The sequence below is a fragment of the Podarcis erhardii genome, assembly GCF_964252035.2.
Source record: "Podarcis erhardii genome assembly, chromosome: Z".
In the NCBI taxonomy this organism is placed as follows: domain Eukaryota; kingdom Metazoa; phylum Chordata; class Lepidosauria; order Squamata; family Lacertidae; genus Podarcis; species Podarcis erhardii.
Genome location: NC_138504.1, coordinates 36,660,147 through 36,670,429, shown reverse-complemented (window position 1 = coordinate 36,670,429; position 10,283 = coordinate 36,660,147).

Genomic DNA, 10,283 nt, shown 5'->3' with positions numbered 1-10,283 from the left:
AATACATACATTGATTCCCTTTAGTGATTTGAAATTTTATCAATAAATATTACAGTATAAATTTGTGAAGTCTTTAATGTGTCATCGTGGGTTGTTTTCTGCTATAGCACAACACTGCTACCCTTCGGGATAATAAAGTGATAGTAATAATTACAAGGCACACATCCAAGGATGGGTGCACTGGATTATAGCCATAAATTGCATGCTGCAGTAAATCTACAAATCATAGCTGTGGTTCTTGCAGTGCAGGGGGCTGGAATAGATGACCTTTGGATTCATTCAAACTCTACAATTCTACGAGGAGGTAATCTTTTGCAGGATCTCCCTTTTGGCTGTTGTGTTGATTGCTTTTTTCTTTTTGCCCAACATTAAAAAATGTCCTTGGGTAGGGGAGGTAGCAGCTTCCTAATCAGCCTGGAAATCAGCTTGCTTTCCTTATAAGGAGGTTGATGTTCAGGGCCAAGCAACAGAGGCCTATGCTAAACTAATTCCTAGAAAATCTTTAGGGTGCAATCCTTTTTTTTTTTTTTAAATGATATTTATTAGAAGTTTCAAAAATTACAGAGAAAGAAAAAAGAAGAAAGAAACAACAACAAAATTTTTTTTTCAAAGCATATATAACAATACTTAAAAGAGGGGAAAAGAAAAAAGACATAAAAATCAATACAACAATAACAATAAAAACACAATATTCCATATCTTTATCTTTCATTAACTTGTTTCATCGACCTCCTCACACCTCCCTTTTTGTATTCTAGTTTAATTATTTATTTCAGCAAATTCTTTCCATCCTTCTCAATTTTTTTTAAATAGTTTATCTTAACAGTCTAACCTATTAATTAACTCAGCAAATCCTTTCCATCTTTCACTATATTCTGTCATTCAGTTTACCTTAGTTTATTTTAACCTTATCTTCCCAAAAATACCTTAAGACTTAAAACTTATTTATACATAATTCCTTATAACATTTCTGCTAAAGCCAAATATTTTCATTCCAACATTTTTCCTAATACTCATTAATTTTACACTAATTCCCAAAATAAATTTTTTAAAGTTTTCTTCCAATCTTCCTCCAGCGTCTCTTTTTCCTGGTCTCGGGTTATGTCAGTCCTTACTGTCCATTCCATCTAGTCCATCAACCTGGTAATCTTTTTTTTTAAAAAAAATAATATTTATTAAATTTTGTTTGACAATAAATATATATAAAAACATATCAATTTCAGATATCATCATTTCATAAACATCCTTGGACTTCCTCACGCCTCTTATTCCTACTCTCTAGACTCATAAGTTTTACCAGCAAATTATTAACTTAATTTAGTTTACCTAATTAAAATTTCCCAATATTCAAATCTCAAATTTAATCTTTTAAATTTCTTTTGTCAAAGGTTAATTATAGAATACCATTTATCCACAATTTATCTTATTTTTCAATTACATTGACTTTTGTACATAAAGATTATTAATTTGTTAGAGCCATGATGTTACAGATTTTACATTTTTCTTAACATTCATACAGTTTACAATACTTTTGCAGATAGTCTTTAAACTTCTTCCAGTTCTCCTCCTCCAATTCTTCTCCCTGGTTTCGGATTCTGCCAGTCATCTCATCCAGTTCCATATAGTCCATCAGTTGCGTCTGCCATTCTTCCAGTGTGGGCAAGTCTTGAGTTTTCCAGCCTTTAGCAATGAGTATCCTTGCTGCTGTTGTAGCATACATAAAAAAGGTTCGGTCCTTCTTTTGCACACTCTGGCCGACAATGCTGAGGAGGAAGGCCTCTGGTTTCTTAAGAAAGGTATACTTAAGTACCTTTTTCAGCTCGTTATATATCATTTCCCAGAAAGCCTTCACTCTAGGGCACGTCCACCAGAGGTGAAAGAATGTTCCTTCAGCCTCTTTACACTTCCAACATTTATTATCAGGCAAATGATATATCTTTGCAAGCTTGACTGGGGTCATGTTCCACCTGTATATCATTTTCATAATGTTTTCTTTCAAAATATTACATGCCGTAAATTTCATACCGGTGGTCCATAACTTTTCCCAGTCAGCAAACATGATGTTGTACCCTATGTCCTGTGCCCATTTTATCATAGCTGATTTGACCGTTTCATCCTGTGTATTCCATTTTAGCAGCAAGTTATACATTCTTGAAAGTATCTTAGAGCTGGGCTCTAGCAGTTCTGTTTCTAACTTTGATTTTCCCACCTGAAATCCTATCTTTTTGTCCAACTTAAAGACTTCTTTAATCTGAGCATAATGTAACCAATCTCGCACTTTATCTTTTATTTTCTCCATACTCTGCAACCTCCAGTTATCTCCATCTTTTTCTATTATTTCCCAATATTTCGGCCATTTGGCCTCCATATTGAGTCTTTTCGGGGCCTTAGCCTCCATTGGTGATAGCCACCTTGGGGTCTTATTTTCCAATAAGTCTTTGTATTTTGACCAGACATTGAACACTGCTTTTCTGACAACATGGTTCTTGAAAGCCTTATATATTTTAACCTTGTCATACCACAGATACGCATGCCAACCAAACGCATTATTAAATCCTTCCAAATCTAAAACATCAGTGTTTTCAAGAAGTAGCCAATCTTTCAACCAGCAAAAGGCTGCTGATTCATAATACAACTTTAAGTCTGGCAGGGCAAAGCCCCCTCTTTCTTTAGCATCAGTTAGTATCTTAAACTTGATTCCATCAACCTGGTAATCTTATATCCGAGGCTCTTAAGTCTTTTCCATGTCCCTTCTGCAGGTCTTCTTCTTGTTTGTACTTGCACTTTACCTTGTCTTTTGTAGATCTCTTTCTTAATTTCTTTCCTTTCTCATTGAGGAGTAGGTCTCGGGGATGTTCCAACTCAAAAATATCTCCATCTCTCCTCAGCAGATCGGCCCATTCCCCACAGTCCCATTCCCCACAGTCAACAGTGTAGTCCAGAAAATATTTAAAAGCATGTTTCAAAGCCCCTCCAAACTTAAGGGGCCCCACAACTCCAGACCCCCCCGTCCCACTTCAAATTCAGCCTTCAACAACAATAGCTTATGCTCCTGTAGGGCCTCTGGCCTCTCCATTTGTATTACTTGAGGTTCAACAGCAGCCTCCTCCATTATCTTCTGCGTTTGCACTTGCTCTATCAAAACAGATTCCTGAGTTGGCTCTTGGATGGTTTCTGTATACATATTCACTGTTTGTCCAAATTTTCTGACTGCAACAGTCATCAAATCCATCTTCTCATGCATCTGCTCCAACAAAGCTCTTGTCTTGCAAAAAGCAAGCACCAAAACTTCTTCCAAACACATTTTTGTTCAAGGTCACAGTCTGGTCCCACGATCCTAATCTCCTCAGCTGTAAAATCCCCAGAACGACTCCAGCAACAATTTAACAAGCTCCCTGTAGAGGAGGCAATTTCTATTTGTAGCCATCTTTTAAAAGCAGATCCAACAAAGAAAAATTACTTTCATTTTTTGGATTTTTTGTTTCTTTTAAATGCAAAAGGCAACATTGGAATCAATTTGTTTCTCTTCTTCAACTAACTGTCAAAAGATGTTCCATTCACAGTCAATGAACTTCACCAAAAATCTCCGTCTCTGACACAACGTTCCCAGGATTGAGACGGTGGAAATTTATCTTTCTTTACTCTCTCTCCTGCAGGCTTGAACAGTCAAATTTCCCCTCTTTACTCCTGCTTCCAAGAGGGGTTTAGATGGTCAAAACAGGAGGAATTTAAAACCTTTATGTACAACTTTCCAGACTTTGGCTTGCACGATTTTTGCTTCAGACTATTTACAAAAGCGGAAGGCGGACTTCCTGTTTAGGACCTTCCCGCTGAGTGCCAAATTAAAGTGTTTCTTAGCCCAATTTTCCGTTCTACTCACAGGTACTTGTTTAGAATCCAATTGTCCCCAGGAAAAAGTCAGCGCTTTCCGGCAACGGCTGTGCAGCTTCACTCCGTAAAAATAGTTGTCGATTCAAAACACCGCGCCGCTCACCCCACGTCGCTTCAGGTCCCCGAAAAGGGGTTTCCTTGCGTGTAGGGCTCCTGGTGTCAGCCGAATCCCACGTTCCCAGGCTTCCTCCGCCTGGGATTTTTAAAGGGTCTCCGCCTTCGCTGCGGCGGCCAGACCCAATTTTCGCGGAGCGGGTTCCTCTGGATCAGAGGAATTCCCCCATTGCCGATGGCACTAACCTGGAAGTCTAGGCTGCAATCCTATACATGCTTTTACTTTTTGCTCAGGCTGACCCTGCCTCATGCTCCCAGGGCTGCATCCTTGACTGGGGGCCTGTGGGAGGTGGCTGGAAGGTGTAATGGGCTTGCATTGGGGGTTATTTTTAATCAGAATTGGGAAGTCAAACTGTCCTATTTATTTATTTATTTATTTATTTATTTATTTATTATTAGGGGGCGGGAGGAGACAGTGCTGTTCTTTTTCAAACACCATGGGCAGTTGGAGGGAAGCGTTGAAGTAGCCACATCTGTGGGCGGTGCTGACCATCTCCATCTGCCCAAATGTCCCAGGCTGCAGGTTGATCGAAAGAGCTCAAAAAGCGCCTCTTCAGCTCCCAGCTAGTCAAATGTTTGTTTTTGGTAAAAATGAGAAACGGCAGAGCAAGGGGGCGCCATTTTATGGTTTGCCTCAGGCTGCAAAATGTATTTGGCCAGCCCTGGCACTCTAGCACTGTCTCTGTTAAGTTGTGGGTGAACATATCAGATGACACAGCGATTCTTCAAACAGCTCTTGTTTATTCACAGGCCAGAACAGAACTGAACAGCAAACAGCTCAGCCGGCCTGCTTTTATAGGCAGCCAGCTGTCAACACTGTAGCAACAACAACCCAGGGTTTCCCGCCTAAAATAACTGACGTGAACCTGAGTGAAAACTCTCTACACGATACTCCTGGTGGCCAGGGTGAGAACTTCAATACATAACACTCTCCACTTGTGAATCTCAGCAACAGGCATTCAGAGGCATGGGGCCTCTGGCAGTGCAGTGGAGGAGCCACTGTCATAGCCACTGCAGCTCATAGTCATCGATAATCTGTATGGAGTGGAAATGGAAACATTTGTAATCCACCAATATCTGGAGGGCAAAAGTTCTGCACTCCTGCACCACAGTACTAGCACGATGTTCAAGTCAAAGAGGTATGCCATATTCACACCATACACTTGGTGCTCAGTTCCCCCAAAGAATTCTGGGAACTGTGGTTTGTGAAGGGTGCTGGCAGTTCTTAGGGGACTCCTATATCCCTCCCAGAGCTACAATTTCCAGAGTGGCTTAATGATTTTTTTAAAATAGGGTTTTACATTTATAAACATAAAAATATCACATTATATAACAATAACATCATTCCCCAGTTTCCCCCTTCCTCCATGCGACTTCCCTCAACTTCCTCTTCTTGTTTATTTTAACATAATATCTTCTCCTGCTTATTCTACTTTTTTCTCAACTTTTTGGTATCCTTAAATCATATTCTTATCATTCGGTTCTCATATTATCGTCATATTTATAATTACTATATTTATTTTGTTAATTGTCAGTGTTTATTCAAAGCCTGCTAGTGTGTCCAATTCTTTGCCTTGTTTCTGTAAATATGCTGTAAATGGTTCCCAATCTTTTTAAAAATCTCTGTTGTCCTTATTTCGGAGTCTTTCAGTTAGTTTTGCCATTTCGGCATATTCCATAAGTTTTTCTTGCCATTCTTCTTTAGTTCATATTTTATCACTTTTCCATCTTTGTGCTAATAACATCATTGCCACAGTTGTAGCATACATAAAGAATTTTTGTTTTAGTTTTGGCAAATCTTGACCTAAAATACCTAACAAAAAAGCTTATGGATTTTAAAGTTATCTTAAACATTTTTTAAATTTCATTATATATCATTTCCCAGTAATTTTTAATTATTTTACAATTCCACCGTGAATGAAAAAAGGTGCCTTCCTTTTTTTTACACTTCCAACACTTATTGGTGACAGTTTTACACATTTTAGCTATTTTCAAAGGTGTAATATACGATCGGTACATCATTTTCATATAATTCTCTTTTAACAAAGTACAATCAGTAAATTTCAGATTCACTCCCCATAATTTCTCCCAGTCCTCCATTTGTATGTTATGTCCTAAACCTTGTGCCCACTTGAGCATAATAAAAATAAATAAAAAGGGGTTCAGTTACACAGTATCTAGATTCCAAAAAGAAACTGTAGATGAAAACACTAAGCTTTTAAAAAAGATGTGTAACATATTATTAGATTGGGAGACCAAAGACGAAGAGGTGAAATCTGTAACGATCAGAGTTGCTTAGTGATCAATCCCAGGGAACTCTGGAAATTAATTGCAGCTCTGGGAGGAGAAGAAGGTTTTCCTAATGGCTCTCAGCACCAGATTTCTGGACCCAGGATTCATTTGGACCATGACGGTTTAAAGTGGTACCATAGGCTTTAATGGTATGGTGTGACTGTGGCCCAGATGACACTACTGCGTGGTCTGATCCAGCCAGGTGGTTCTTAGCATCTTACTGGCTTTTGATGCACACTGCGCCCTCTAAGACATTACAGGCAGAATAAATAAATCATTAAAGGCCATGGACTCATAAGAGGAAATAAGGGTAATGATATAATTGGGGGGGGGGATATTTTATGCATTGGGATTCTAAACCCACCCCTCCACCCCGTCTCTTTCCATTAACAAGCCTCACTTGCAAATACCCCTTCCCCAGAATGGTGCACCAATTTATTTATTCCGATGTAATATTATGCAGATTAAGTCAAGGAGAAATAATATTACTAATTGCTTCCATCCATTCCTTTTCTGAAGCCCCATCCTAATTTAAGTTTCTCCCCCCCCCCTTCTCTTCCCAAGGGAAGATTAAATAAACATGCCTCCAGCACAGCAGGGGGGGGGGGGGAGACTGAAATAAAAATTAATTGTAATTCACAAAGTGGGACAGGATTAGAAGGCTGTTCACATCAAGAAACTGATTCCCCCCTCCTCTGTCTGAGATGGGCTGACCTCTCGCAGGTGAAACTTCAAGGGAAACAAGCATGGAATCCCATGTGCAGGGAATTGTGAAATTTGCAGACACAATCCCAGATTGGAGAACCATCTTCAAAGGCTGTTTATGCTAGGTTTTATATCCTGAACCAATACCCTTCTGGTGATAAAAAAGAGCAGCAGTTCTGCAGCCTGACCTTTTGCAGAGTTAGGGCATGCCACTTACGGGAAGGCTATTGATGGCTACTAATCATGGTGGTTGGAGGTAGTAGAGCTTTTGAACACCAGTTGCTGGAAATCACAAGCGGGGAGTGATATTGTACTTGGGTCCTGCTTGCCAGTTTCCTGGCAAGACATCTGTTTGGTCATTGTGAGAACAGGATGCTGGAGTAGATGGGCCACTGGTGTGGTCCAGCAGACCTGTCATGTTCTTATGGGCTATAGCTCAGTGGCCATTAGGTCCAGTCGTGGCCGACTCTGGGGTTGCGGCGCTCATCTCGCTTTACTGGCTGAGGGAGCCGGCGTACAGCTTCCGGGTCATGTGGCCAGCATGACTAAGCTGCTTCTGGCCAACCAGAGCAGCGCACGGAAACGCCGTTTACCTTCCAGCTGGAGCGGTACCTATTTATCTACTTGCACTTTGACATGCTTTTGAACTGCTAGGTTGGCAGGAGCAGGGACCGAGCAACAGGAGCTCACCCCGTCACAGGGATGTGAACCGCCGACCTTCTGATCGGCAAGTCCTAGGCTCTGTGGTTTAACCCACAGCGCCACCCACATCCCTTAGGCCTGTATTTTAGCACCTTGCTAAATCCAGTGTCTGGCAGTCCATTTCAGTCCATTGAATAAACCCCAACACTCGCTAGACCCAGGAATTTAGAGGAGGATCTGACACCCAGGAGTTTAGGGGAATCAAGCCCCCCACAGACTCATAACAATATGAATCCTGAGCCAGAACACATCAACTGTTTTTCCTGCATTGCTATAACTAGAGTGAAGGAGTGTACTTCATCTTCTCCTGCCTATTCTGAGTGTGATGAGTCAACTTTACCATCATATCGGAAAGGACAGCAGGAGTCCTTGCATCCTACATTTTGGAGAGACATACCAAGGCAATGAATGATTGCCACAAGTCACTTAGAGAGATGGAGTTATTATTCTCTGCAGTTTCAACTTTTCTGAGCAGCACCAATGAAAATCTACATTTCAGCTTCCACAGCCATTGCTGCCACTGAACATGAGGCATCTAGAATCCTGATGATGAACTCTTTATAAAGATCAAATCTATATCAAGCTCACAGGACTGTTGTTTCTACAACCAGAAATATTATTTTAATGTCGTTTATAATTTCAAGCATTGGAAAAGAAGTATTTGTATGGGTGGGCTTTGTATTTTTATCATTTTCAATGGTTTAATTACGTAATCTCATTTATTTATTAAGTTTACAACACAAACACACACACTCATAAAACAAAAAATGAGACAAAAAAACAGGAGAAAACAATATCAAGGTAATGTACAAAAAAAAATTTCAGTTCTTCTTTTCTTCCAATTGACTTCCTCCATCCTTATGACGGATCTGTTTTCATTTTTGGTAAACTGTTTCCTTCTTCCACTCTCTTTTTTTTTTATTTGGCAGCTATTTCTATAACTATAGGAAGTGATTCAAACTGTAGGAAACAAACCAAAACATGGCTTATGTTCTCCATCCCCAGAAACAAATAAAGAAAATTATTGGTTATGCTTCGAGTGCATGTGGGTAAAGAATGGGTATACAGTGGTACCTCGGGTTACAGGCGCTTCAGGTTAAAGACGCTTCAGGTTACAGACTCCGCTAACCCAGAAATAGTATCTCAGGTTAAGAACTTTGCTTCAGGATGAGAACAGAAATTGTGCTCTGGCGGCACGGCAGCAGCAGAAGACCCCAGAAGAAGAGTTTCAGGTTAAGAACGGACTTCCAGAACAAATTAAGTTCTTAACCCGAGGTACCACTGTACATGTGTGTGAAATAACTGCTTGTTAGTACTACTGAGTCAGTTGGCCCATAATTTGTTATATGGGGCTCACCATCTGTTGTTGATACTATACTACACTTTGACCAGTGTGATCAGCAGAATATGCACAGCTCCTGCAGAGTCTTCAAGCAGAACATTAGATATTTCCCACTTTCCAGTACAGTGGTACAGAAACAAAAACACGGGAGAGAGATTGCACTTGTTCCTGTGTCACATGGTCTCCTATTTGTTTAAGGTCAGCTGGAATATCCTGAACAAAGGAGGGCGGTCTCCCATACAGGAGCTCAAAAGGTGACAACTTAAGTCTTTTTGTGGGTGCACACCGAACACGAAACAGTGTTATGGGTAACACATCTACCCTTCTGAGACTTTAGACATATTAGTGGGCTTCTGGCATGCCCTGCGGATACCTTGCACAAGTGTCTGGCGGTAGGTGGTAAGTCTGGCCAGGTGAATTGCATTGTTTGGATCCCAATTAGGATCTTCCAAGGGAAAGTTATCTTGGAGATGACGGTCAATATTATAAATATTTCCCGCTCTGGCCTGCTCACGCAAATATATCTGTGCCTTTTCAATTATGTCTCTCCTTTCCTCAGTGGTGAACAGAGTATTTAGGAGCTGGCGACAATCTGTCCAAGTAGGGCTATGAGTATTTACTATTGAAGTCACCAAGTCCATCATAGCCTGAGGTTTTTCTGCAAAAGATGGGGTGTGTGTTTTCCAATTCATCAGATCTGTAGTTGTGAATGGAATATATTGCAGGGTCGAAGTTCGAGGTGGCCGTGGTCCGGGTTGCCCATTAACCAGCGCAGGCTCCTCAAGTGCATCAAATACTCTTCTAAGAGGGGCTACTACGTGATCTTTCTCTTCACTTTGCTCTAGGGGCCTCAAATCATAGGGGATGGTATCTGTCGCAAGGCGTTCTTTTAGCAGCTTTATACGCCTGGCTGTATTGCTTGCTGACCGAGCAAGGTCTCCCTGTAACTTCTGTAACATTTCTCTGGGACTTGGATGTACAGGGGTTTGGGGTGGGCAATCAGTTGTTCCACTAAAGGAGACTGTAGATGGAGGTCTATTAGGAGTCACAGGTGGAATAACCACTTCTGCTTGGGCTTTATTATAGAACTCCAATGCCTCCTGAAGATATTTATCATAATCTATCAAGGAATCAAGCTCTGTGACTCCACTCCCATTATTCATTCCAGTTTCTTGCCTTGGGGTTACAACTGGTGGAGTGTTTGGATTAAGCTCCCTTCGATGTGGAGCATAGGGTG